The 13,084-nt window shown below is 35.2% G+C and overlaps 1 protein-coding gene across 4 annotated transcripts in view; it reads left to right on the top strand.

Moving 5' to 3' along the window:
• Positions 1-13,084, top strand: part of NAALADL2 (N-acetylated alpha-linked acidic dipeptidase like 2) — a 1,512,458-nt gene that overhangs the window by 1,350,919 nt on the left and 148,455 nt on the right. The gene's annotated exons all lie outside the window — the stretch shown is intronic.

Here is a 13,084-nt window from a genome sequence, read left to right as displayed (position 1 = left end):
AAATATCAATTAAGTCCATCTTGTTTAATGTATCATTTAAAGCTTGTGTTTCCTTATTTATTTTCATTTTGCATGATCTGTCCATTGGTGAAAGTGGGGTGTTAAAGTCCCCTACTATGATTGTGTTGCTGTCGATTTCCCCTTTTATGGCTGTTAGTATTTGCCTTATGTATTGAGGCCACCATCACCCTGATACCAAAACCAGACAAAGCTGTCACAAAGAAAGAAAACTACAGGCCAATATCACTGTTGAACATAGATGCAAAAGTCCTCAAGAAAATACGAGCAAACAGAATCCAACAGCACATTAAAAGCATCATACACCATGATCAAGTGCAGTTTATCCAAGGAATGCAAGGATTCTTCAATATATGCAAATCAATCACTGTGATACACCATATTAACAAATTGAAGAATAAAAACCTTATGATCATCTCAATAGATGCAGAAAAATCTTTTGACAAAATTTAACACCCATTTATCATAAAAACCCTCCAGAAAGTAGGCATAGAGGGAACTTACCTCAACATAGTAAAGGCCATATATGACAAACCCAGAGTCAACATCGTTCTCAATGTTGAAAAACTGAAACCATTTCCTCTAAGGTCAGGAGCAAGACAAGTATGTCCACTCTCATCACTATTACTCAACATAGTTTTGGAAGTTTTAGCCACAGCAATCAGAGAAGAAAAAGAAATAAAAGGAATCCAACTTGGAAAAGAAGACGTAAAGCTGTCATTGTTTGCAGATGACATGATACTATACATAGAGAATCCTACAGACACTACCAGAAAACTACTAGAGCTAATCAATGAATTTGATAAAGTTGCAGGATAAAAAGTTAATGCACAGAAATCTCTTGCATTCCGATACACTAATGATGAAAAATCTGAAAGAGGAATTAAGGAAACACTCCCATTTACCACTGCAACGAAAAGAATAAAATACCTAGGAATAAACCTACCTAAGGAGACAAAAGACCTGTATGCAGAACACTGTAAGACACTGATGAAAGTAATTAAAGATGATACAAACAGATGGAGAGTTATACCATGTTCTTGGATTGAAGAATCAACACTGTGAAAATGACTATACTGCCCAAGGCAATCTACGGATTCAATGCAATCCCTATCAAACTACCAATGGCATTTTTCACAGAACTAGAACAAAAAATTTAACAATTTGTATGGAAACACAAAAGACCCTGAATAGCCAAGGCAATCTTGAGAAAGAAAAACGGAGCTGGAGGAATCTGGCCCCCTGACTTCAGACTATACTACAAAGCTACAGTAATCAAGACAGTATGTTATTGGCACAAAAACAGAAATATAGATCAATGGAACAGGATAGAACGCCCAGAGATAAACCCACACACCTATGGTCACCTAATCTATGACAAAGGAGACAAAAATATACAATGGAGAAAAGAGAGCCTCTTCAGTAAGTGGTGCTGGGAAACTGGAGAGCTACATGTAAAAGAATGAAATTAGAACACTCCCTAACACCATACACAAAATTAAACTCAAAATAGATTAAAGACCTAAATGTAATGCTAGACACTATCAAACTCTTAGAGGAAAACATAGGCAGAACACTCTATGACATAAATCACAGCAAGATCCTTTTTGACCCACCTCCTAGAGAAATGGAAATAAAAACAAAAATAAACCAATGGGACCTAATGAAAGTTAAAAGCTATTGCACAGCAAAGGAAACCATAAACAAGACTAAAAGACAACCCTCATAATGGGAGAAAATATTTGCAAATGAAGCAACTGACAAAGGATTAATCTCCAAAATTTATAAGCAGCTCAATATCAAAAAAACAAACAACCCAATCCAAAAATGGCAGAAAACCCAAATAGACATTTCTCCAAAGAAGATATACAGATTGCCAACAAACACATGAAAGAATGCTCAACATCACTAATAATTAGAGAAATGCCAATCAAAACTACACTGAGGTGTCACCTCACACCAGTCAGAATGGCCATCATCAAAAAATCTACAAGCAATAAATCCTGGAGAGGTTGTGGAGAAAGGGGAACCTCTTGCACTGTTGGTGGGAATGTAAATTGATACAGCCACTGTGGAGAACTGTATGGAGGGTCCTTAGAAAACTAAAAATAAAACTACCATATGACCCAGTAATCCCACTACTGGGCATATACCCTGAGAAAACCATAATTCAGAAAGAGTCATGTACCACCGTGTTCATTGCAGCTCTATTTACAATAGCCAGGACATGGAAGCAACCTAAGTGTCCATCAACAGACGATTGGATAAAGAAGATGTGGCACATATATACAATGGAATATTACTCAGCCATAAAGAGAAACGAAATTGAGTTATTTGTAGTGAGGTGGATGGACCTAGAGTATGCCGTACAGAGTGAAGTAAGTCAGAAAGAGAAAAAGAAATACCGTATGCTGACACATATATATGGAATCTAAAAACAAAAAGGAAGAAAAAAATGGTTGTGAAGAACCTATGGGCAGGACAGGAATAAAGATGCAGACATAGAGAACGGACTTGCAGACACAGGGAGGGGGAAGGGTAAGCTGGTTTGAAGTGAGAGAGTAGCATTGACATATATACACTACCAAATGTAAAATAGACAGCTAGTGGGAAGCAGCCACATAGCACAGTGAGATCAGCTCAGTGCTTTGTGACCACCTAGAGGGGTGGGGTATGAAGGGTGGGAGGGAGACAGAAGAGGGAGGAGATACGGGGATATATGTATATGTATAGCTGATTCACTTTGTTATAAAGCAGAAACTAACACACCATTGTAAAGCAATTATACTCCAATAAAGATGTTAAAAAAATAAAGTCTTTGAATCCTTTTTGTATCACACACGCAAAAAATAAATATGTACAGTCTTGCAGTAAGAGAGAAATCAAAATGCTAAAAAGAGTACTAAGCACACAAAAGTGAAAGCAATCTAGAAATATATAACAACACATGCAGCTCAACCTTTGACTTGTTAGACTCTAAAGTTTCTGGTTTCTAGAACCCAAAATTGTTCTGTAGAAAACAATTCCATAAAAGCTCTCCCAAAGTATAAATATTCTTTACATTTTCAAATTTTGTTTATAATATATTGTTCAATTAAGTGATTAATAAGCAGGGTCATTTTAAGGAAGAAACGTTTTGCCAAAATGTCCAGACTCCAGCTGTGCAAATTTTTGCTAGAAAAATCTGATTTGAATCCAGGAGTTACACATTCAGGAAATTAGAGTATCCACAAAATCAATACTGATGACAATAAATGTTAACATAAAGTCATATATATATATGGCTTTCTATATATTTGTTTATATATACATATTCTGAATTGAGTCTTTGTGTTTTTTTCCTACTACCCTATAGATAACAGGCCAAAAGGGAGTAAAAGTAAAGAAGTTATTTTCTCAAGTAGTTCTCTGCCTTGGGTGTGCTAAAATACATGAAGCATCCTCACTACCTTTTATCTTGACCTTTCTCCAGGAGTAATGTAGGACATTAGGTCCATATTCAAGAGTATGTCTGGAATCTCCCATTGAGATCCCATAAGGTGCTCCTGTCCCACTAGGGCTCTATCCTCCATATCTACTTGAGAAGCTATAAATTCACTTCTAATATAATTTTTTGCCAGGAAATTAAAACTCCTAAAATTTGGTCTACCACAAATCAATTGTATTTAACAAGTATTTATTAAACAACTATTCTTTGCCCTTTCTGGAACAAGACAAATTTAGTACAGGGTTATGATAAAACACACACACATAACACACATACACACACACACATACATCAGTATATTCATTGAGTGCCATGGAGTGACAGTTAGAAAGATATTTTTATATCCTACAGTGCATATCATAGGATTTTTTCCCAGCATAGTCATTATTGTAATAGATCCTTTTAAATAATTGATAAATGCCAAATCCTTTAACACTTAGTTTCAAGACATTTTAAACAATGTTGTACTTGTAATGTCAGAGGGCAGAAGATTCAAAGACTTGGCAGAATGTCTAATGGCATTTTCTATAGTCTGGTTAGAACACCAGAGATAGTAAGCTCTTATGATTTCTAAGTTGCATTTTGGGATTTTGCTTTTAAAGATAAAACCAGTTATTTAAATTTTCCAGATACACAAAGATTTATTTCCCTTATATTTGCAGTGAACTATGTACTCCAGCACTCTTTTGAGAGCATAAGTGATAGTGTCTGTGAAGGCCTTGTTTCATTTATAAATATTATAGATTGGATTATGTTTATTCAAACACATGTTAGTTGTATGTAAAAAATAAGAATAGCTTTTAAAAATTGCTAACTCAGAATGGCCATCATCAAAAAATCTACAAATAATAAATGCTGGAGAGGGTGTGGAGAAAAGGGAACCCTCTTGCACTTTTGGTGGGAATGTAAATTGATACAGCCACTATGGAGAACAGTATGGAGGTTCCTTAAAAATCTAAAAATAGGACTACCATGTGACCCAGTAATCCCACTACTGGGCATATACCCTGAGAAAACCATAATTCAGAAAGAGTCATGTACCACAATGTTCATTGCAGCTCTATTTACAATAGCCAGGACATGGAAGTAACCTAAGTGTCCATCGACAGATGAATAGATAAAGAAGATGTGGCACATATATACAATGGAATATTACTCAGCCATAAAAAGAAGCGAAATTGAGTTATTTGTAGTGAGGTGGATGGACCTAGAGGCTGTCATACAGAGTGAAGTAAGTCAGAAAGAGAAAAATAAATACCGTATGCTAACACATATATATGGAATCTAAAAAAAAAAAAAAAATGGTTGTGAAGAACCTATGGGCAGGACAGGAATAAAGATGCAGACATAGAGAATGGACTTGAGGACACGGGGAGGGGGAAGGGTAAGCTGGGACGAAGTGAGAGAGTGGCATGGACATATATACACTACCAAATGTAAAATAGATAGCTAGTGGGAAGCATCCACATAGCACAGGGAGATCAGCTCAGTGCTATGTGACCACCTAGAGGGGTGGGGTACGGAGGTTGGGAGGGAGACGCAAGAGGGAGGAGATATGGGGATATATGTATATGTATAGCTGATTCACTTTGTTATAAAGCAGAAACTAACACACCATTGTAAAGCAATTATACTCTAACAAACGTGTTAAAAATAAATAAATTAAATAAATAAAAAATAAAAATTGCTAACTGATCAGTTTTCCTCAGCTTCAGTTGAGGTAGTTGACTAGAATAAATTTGAGAGGGATCAATATTGTCATTGGGCCAACAGAATATGAGTTCAGAGAAAGCTTAGGAAACTTCCATGAATGAGATTTAAGATCATAAAATCTTATATGTTCAGAGGAAATGGCTACCACAGAAAATTTAATTAAAAGACAGATTTTCCTTTAGGAAAAGTCACCCAAAGCTGTTCTAACAAAGGTAACTAGCTGTTCTGAAACTCATAGAAGAGTCAGATAAGTATTAAAGATCTTGTTGCTCTTTACAATGAATATGAGATTTTCAATATAGATGACATTTTAAAGTCAGAAACTTTACTACCTAAAATTGCCTACAGGAGGCAATATGAATGTGTTAAAAGAATGTAAGGAATCATAGGTTTTTAAAGCAACCTTAAAAAATCTCATCAATTTTCCTGACTTCCTGGATGAAGACATTATTACAAATGATATAAAATAATCTCCAATCAGTGTTCCATCATTCTTTCTAACTCATTCTTGTTTGTATTTTTGTATTTAATTAAGTTTTGGTTAATTAATGTTCTTTTTTAATAAGAAATGCATATTCATCTTGAGAAAGTATGTAAGAGCAGTGGAGTAGTTATTGAGTCTTAAACTGTGGTGTTGGCTATATCTGTTGAACATGCAGTGCTGTTTTACTTGGTAGCAGTGGAAAGGTAAAAAGGAGCATGAGAGAGGAACCATCATGAGGGTGTTAGGGTGCTCCAGACTAGGTAATATTGGTCATGAAAAGTTACTACTGTGGAAATAAGTGAAGACCACTCAAATGAGAATGAGCAAAGGCTATTTATTCAGAGCTTGCTAGAGCAAGGGAACCACACATTATCACTTGTCTTTGGCAGAGGCTCAGAGGCAGACAGAAAAGTAGGAAAAGTTTGTAGTGGGAAAAAGGGAAGGCTTTGCATATGCCCTAATTGGAAGCTGTAAGCATGGAGAAACTGGATGAGGGCTAGCTAGAAACAGGGCATCCTAAATAGGTTAGCAAAGAATATTTGACTTTTTCTGGTAGGTCCTGTGTTGGAAATGGGGGCAAAAATTAGAGAAGCTGTCATTATTGATTAAATTTGGCTGTTTTGGGGTTGATTGCTGTTGCAGATTCTGGACAAATATTCTGTTTTTATATATGGCCTGATCATCATCTGTATATTCAGGCTCTCGTTACAGACATATGTCTCTGCTACCCCAAGTGCACATGTAATCAGCAGATGATTTCACACGTGTGTTTACCAGAAATACCATGCATTCCATTGAAAAATTGTACTTGTAGACTTAGGAAAAACTGCAATGGCTAATTGATTATGATTCTACTATATTAGGTGTATCAAGCAGAATGAAACAGCAACAGAAGCCAACACCAGGGGAACTCTATAAAGAACAATTTTAATATTAAGATCATGACTGTATTTGTTTGTAGAAAAAGAAAAAAACAAAAATTATTTCTGAAGCCAAATTTTTCTCATAAATAGTATCCATTTAATTTTGTATTTCCAAAAATGTACTTAACATGCAATTATTACAGTTGAAACAATCTCTACATTTAGGTAGTATTAACTAAGTATTAAAATTTTCTATCTTTTTGTTTCAAATTGCATGTTCTTCAATTTTATTATATCCTATTTTTAAAAACTAGATGAATACCACACTAATTTATCCAAATTTCAATTTCCTGAATAATGGACTTTAACTGACATGAGAGCTAATGTATTCAGCTAAATTTATTAGACCCTCCAAATCTCCAATATTTATTTACAGTTTCCTCTGAGATTCTTTTCTTTGAGAAAATAAATTATGAATATGTCAAGCATGCTAGTTCTAACATTTAACAAGATAATAAATGGTCTTATAAAACAGCACTAAAGAAAAGAAATACAAAGCTAATCTTGTAATTCTGTTCTAGCAGCAGTTTATAGAGGTCTGGAGTCAAAATTTTGATGTTCTTTCTCTGCAGGTCACAAAGCATGAAGGACACTATTATTCAAAAATGACAATCTGCCCATATATCTTTAAAAGAAACCCTCACTAAAGAATCTGGAAGAGAGGATTAATGTTAGGGTTTCCTTCAAAGTAGCTTAAAAGTGTTGATTTCATTTTTGTTGCCAAATTACTCAATCAAAACATCTTTACAGAGGACTTACTATGTTGAAGGTTTGCTAGACTTTATGGAAGACAGAAAAAGACCTAAAAACACACTCAACTAGCCACAAAAATACAGAATAACAAAGAATACTTGACTAAAAAGAAAAAATAGCACTATATTAAACATATCAAATAAATGTGGCCTTTGCATCTCAGTTATAGTTCATTGTAAGATACATAATAGACTTTGTCTTCTAGCCCGTGCAAGATCCTGAGAGAAGTTATCAAAGTGTTCCTAATTTTAAAACCCCAACTTGTAAGAACTAAACTTTTCTCAGTGGTCAAAGGATGAATCTAAGAAAAGAAAAGCAGCAACTTCTTTCTATTTCAAGTACTTAAAGAAGCTCTCCTACTGAAGTACATATTGTAAATTAAATTGTCAGCGAAACAATTTTTGCTGACAAAAATTATATTCTCTGGAAGAATATATTGGTATGGGTAGGAAGAGTAGAAATTTAAATCTAAAAAGGAACACATTGAAGAAAAGAAAATAAAACAAAATATAAGTGGGTGTGAGAGTTTTCTCATAAGTAGAAGAGGATGGTATACCACCAAATTGCTATGAAATACCCTCTGTAATATGCTTACTATGTTTTATCTGCTGTATAAATTATCTTAATTAAATTTAGTCCCATGATTGATTGTCTTCTGAAAGCTTAGAAAGATGTTCCATTGGAGATCTAATCTAGGGTTAGAATAATACTCAATCAAAATGCACTAGTACTCACAGCATTTCTCTTGTAAATAACCCCTGAATATAAAGCATTCTTGGAATCCTGTTTCTCAGCTCATGAACATGATTTTTAATGTGGAGAGAAATTTCTTTTGCAAGTAAATCATTAAAACTTGGGAACAAGCAGAGTAATTATAAAATAATTCAGGAGGTCCATCAAACTGTCTAGAGATTCCCCAAGGTGCTATAAGTCTGACAGCATTGGCATTTTTCTACTAGTCTAAGGAGAAACTGGACAGTCCTCAATATATGTACTATAATTAATGTTTTCTTTAAGAACCTTCTTTTCCTTATTACTTAACCTAAGTCGCTAACTGAGAGCTAAATAAATCAACTTGCATACATTTTCCTCTTTCTTCTTTTTTCATCTCTCTACTTGACGTGATGAATACATTTTATATTAGTTTTCTTAAAATGTGTCCATTTATACAGAGTATTATGACATGAGTTGATCTAAGTACTTAATTGACTCTTGAGTTTCCTTTGGAAGTTCAGGACCAGGCTTGAATGAGATTCTAATCCTATTATCATTGAAAAATAAAACTAAAAATGTTTGGGTTCTTGGCTTAAGGAAGAAAATAATTTTGATGGCTAGTAGCTCTATGAGGAAAAAATGCCTTCCTTTTCCAAATGCTTTTTCCCTAAGAGTCTCTAAAATTACTTCTGGTCTTTTGGAAAATATCATCCTGTTCCAGTTTTAGCCTCTAACCATGTGGTTGATTTCTAGGAAATTACTTGTCTCCAAGGGGCCCAGAAAGAACTCACTGAGCACTCATTCTGGGTCATAAGGTGTGTGCCAAGAGTATTACATCCTAACAAAGGATTTATTTTTTAATGCTTCCATGTACTGTGTGTTCACTATACACATATATTCTTTATTCTACATGGTAAACTTATTAAGTGGGTGCTGTCATAATCCTTTTATAGATGAGGAAACCGAGACCTAGAGAAGATTAGTTATTTACCCTAGGTTACAGAGCTAGTGAGTTACAGAATGGGGAGAGTGGGAATTTACCCTCAACATCTGTCTCCAAAGCCCATTTTCTTAAACAATATAATTTGTGGTCTCTTTCCCCCATATGTGAGATATGGAAGTCAGACAATATGAGGTCCTCAAACAAACAAGGATTTCACAGAGGTGAAATGCAATTGACCTCCTAGTCCAGCTCTGCCAATTGTCATATCTGTGACCTTAGAAAAGTCAGTTTACCTCTTTCAAGCTTCCATTTTTCTAATGAGCAAAATGGGATAAAAATACCCACCTTCGAATGTAAATTTATACAGCCGCTATGGAGAGCAGTATGGAAATTCCTTTAAAAACTAAAAATAGAATTACCATATGACCCAGCAATCCCACTACTGGGCATATACCCAGAGAAAACCATAATTCAAAAAGACACATACACCCCAATGTTCATTGCAGCACTCTTTACAATAGCCAGATCATGGAAGCAACCTAAATGTCCATTAACAGATGAATGGATAAAGAAGATGTGGTACATATATACAATGGAATATTATCAACCATAAAAAGGAATGAAATTGGGTCATTTGTAGAGACGTGGATGGACCTAGAGACTGTCATACAGAGTAAAGTAAGTCAGAAAGAGAAAAACAAATATCGTATATTAACGCATATTTGTGGAATCTAGACAAATGGTACAGATGAACAGATGAACTGGTTTGCAAGGCAGAAATAGAGACACAGATGTAGAGAACAAACGTATGGACACCAAGGGGAGAATGGGGGGTTGGGATGAATTGGGAGATTGGGACTAACATATATACACTAATATGTATAAAATAGATAACTAATGAGAACCTGCTGTATAGCACAGGGAACTCCACTTCGCTGTATAGTAGAAACTAACACAACGTTGTAAAACTACCATACCGCAATTAGACAAAATACCCACCTTCACACAATTGTGAGGATTATGTGTAATAATATATGTTAATTTTTTCTGTAAACTTTAACTTTTACTCTGAGTCTCAGAGCCAAGTAAACATTTTTAAATATTAATTTTTAGAATTAGCAGTATATAAGGTTACTTGGATTAGTGGGGGTAATGTACAATGTTTTAGGGGGTGAGGGACATAGCATCATAAAACCTACGTGGAAATGATTCTTTCCACTGAATGGGTGAGAATATCAACTCTAGAAATGACTAGTTGATCCCAGAAGTCCAGTAAACGTGATTGGATGTTGTCCATCTTTTGGGAAGGAGCCTCTGTAGTACAATGATTATCACCGCGTAGGAGGGATGGGGAAAATACAAAAATACATTCAGGAAAATACTTATTTATGAGTAAATGGAATATTGGGTGACTTAGCATGGAGCAGTGGTCTCAAGGGTCTCAAAGTATGGTCTGAGAACCAACAGCATCAACATCACCAGGGAATACCTGACTCAGCCCCAGACTGAATCTAAAGCTCTAGGTGAGGCCAGCAATTTGTGCTTTATTAAGACCTCTGGGGGCTCCCACTGGTATGGAGTTTAAGAGCATTGACTTCAAATCAAATTGTCTGTGCTTGAATTATAACTCTAACATGTCTCAGCTCTGTGACTGAGGCAAGATATTTTCTCTCTCTGCCCTTCTCTCTTTCCTTCTACAAAATGGGGATAGAATCATATTTGCCTCTTAGAGTTGTCATGAGGATTAAAATCATTAATATATGTAAAATTCTCAGCACAGTCCTTGCAATAAACTAAATACTCCATAAATATTAGCTATTGTTACTTGAAAGAGATCTGTGCTGTGAAGAAGGGTTTCTTCTGCCCTCTGTCATTAGGTGTGAACATTTGAAAGGCCCTGGAAGATATAATCTCTGAAGTTCATTCCTATCTTATGCATTCCAATAACAGCAATTTCTATGCCATGCTTATGATAGTACTTCTGACAAAACCTCGTTACTTAGAGCCATTTAACTTACCTTCATGACACACAAATAAGCTTAAAATAATTTTTTCACAGATAGTGTTTTGCCAATACAATAAAAAATATGAACCAGGCAGCTACGTAACTTTCTTCCCTTCACTCTAAATTCCTTTACTTTATCTGGCCTCTGTTCTTCATCTAAATCGCAGATGTATCCTAACTACTCACAGATTCTCAATACAAAACAATAAAATTGTTCCCTCGTACAATCATTTGCTCTGCACTGATCTATGCTTTTATTTCCCCAAATCTTTAAAATTGGGATATTTTGATGACTTTAAAGATTACTAAGCATGCTCACATTTCCCCATCTTATTTGAACAGATTTATGCACTAATACTCTCCTATAGATCCAGGTATCAAAGCTGAGTAAGGCCTAGAATTTGTTCCTGAAATCTGGTCTCCATGCATAACCAATAATTTCATTTAACTGTAATGAAACATGTGAAAGTATTATGCACAAATGACTATGGGAGCAAAAATAGAAGGAGCAACTCTATCTCAGAAGGTTAGTGCTAAAACCATCTTCCAGATGAGATATATGTGAAAGAGGAATCAGAGCTTGGGGTGGAAAGACATTCTATATGGAAGAAACAAAATTTTCAGAGGCTCATGAGCCTCACTAATCTTTAGAATTGTGTCTTGTGTGGCTGGAGAGAAGGAACAGTGGGAGAAAGCCTGGAAAGGAAGTAAGAGATGGGAATTATGAAAGGATGTTACATCAACCTGCCAGGCCTGTATGGCTGATTTTATCCTAATTTTGCAGAAGAGGAAAATGAGGTCCATTGAACGTAAATGACATAGAAAATAAACAGCAGAGCCCAAACTCGAGACCAGGTCTTCTCCCAACTCCCATCTAGTACATTTTCTACTTCATTATATATCTAGTTAGAATTTCCTTAATCAAAGTAGTAAACTTCTAATTTAGATACAAGGCATTATACTCTGGTGCGACATATTTTGAAGGGATTTTTTGGGCAGAGTTCCTTTTACAGGTGACCCAATATTCTATTTTCTCATAAAGAAGGATTTTCCTGAAGGTATTTTGGTGCCTTTCCCATCCTAAGGCAACTAAAAGTGAAGACAAAGGGGAGAAAGGAAAGAAACTAATACTGATTGATTGTCTACTCTGAGCCAGGGACTATGCTAGATATTTTCTATGTTATATTATTTGAATGCTCACAATAGTGCTTTAAGTTAGATATTATTTACCACTTTTTATAAATGAGGACTTTGAGATTGAGATGTAAGACAGTTGCCCAAGTAACTTGACCAAGGTCATGCAGCCAGTTGAGTGTCAAACTGAGGTTCAAATCTGGGTCTGCTTGACCCAGGCCCAAATCATCTCATCAACTTACCAAACTCTGCTCCCCATGAACAAGTTCAACATTAAGCTCAAACCAAGGCCAATCAGTAAGCTGAAAACATTGATGGAGAAAAGGTTTTAGGATAATGTCTTTAAGAAAGGACATAGGCAAAGAAAGTAACAGGACATTTTCAATGCAATCATATAAATAACCTTTCATTTTTTTTTGTCATTATAATACAATAATCACTAATATTTATTGAACAACACTTACTTGTAACAGGTACTGTTCAATTCAACCCTATCTTATTGGGGTTGTTTTGAGGATTAAACAAAACATTTTAAAAGGGAAGCAAAGAAGGCATCAAATGGCTACGTGGTTTGCCCAATTCATACAGATATTAACTGGTGAAATCAGTATTCTAACCCTAATGGAATGACTCCACAATATTTGGCTTTTAATGTAATTTCCTTTTCATATAGATTTGAAATACCAGCTTTATAACATACCAAATTGCCATAAATATATAGGTCTATTTATGGACTTTCTAGTCTGTTTCAATGATCTATTTGTCCATTCTTAGCTATGTTGTGATCATGTAAAACGTCTAATCTGATCATGTTATCCACACCCTAATTAAAGTTTTAATAACTCCCCATTGACCTTAGGATTAAGTCCAAATCCTTTAGCATGTCATATAAAGCCCCCTCCCTCCCACC

The sequence above is a fragment of the Balaenoptera borealis genome (assembly GCF_965194805.1).
Source record: "Balaenoptera borealis genome assembly, chromosome: 5".
Lineage (NCBI taxonomy): Eukaryota > Metazoa > Chordata > Mammalia > Artiodactyla > Balaenopteridae > Balaenoptera > Balaenoptera borealis.
This window is presented reverse-complemented; position numbering and strand designations above follow the sequence as displayed.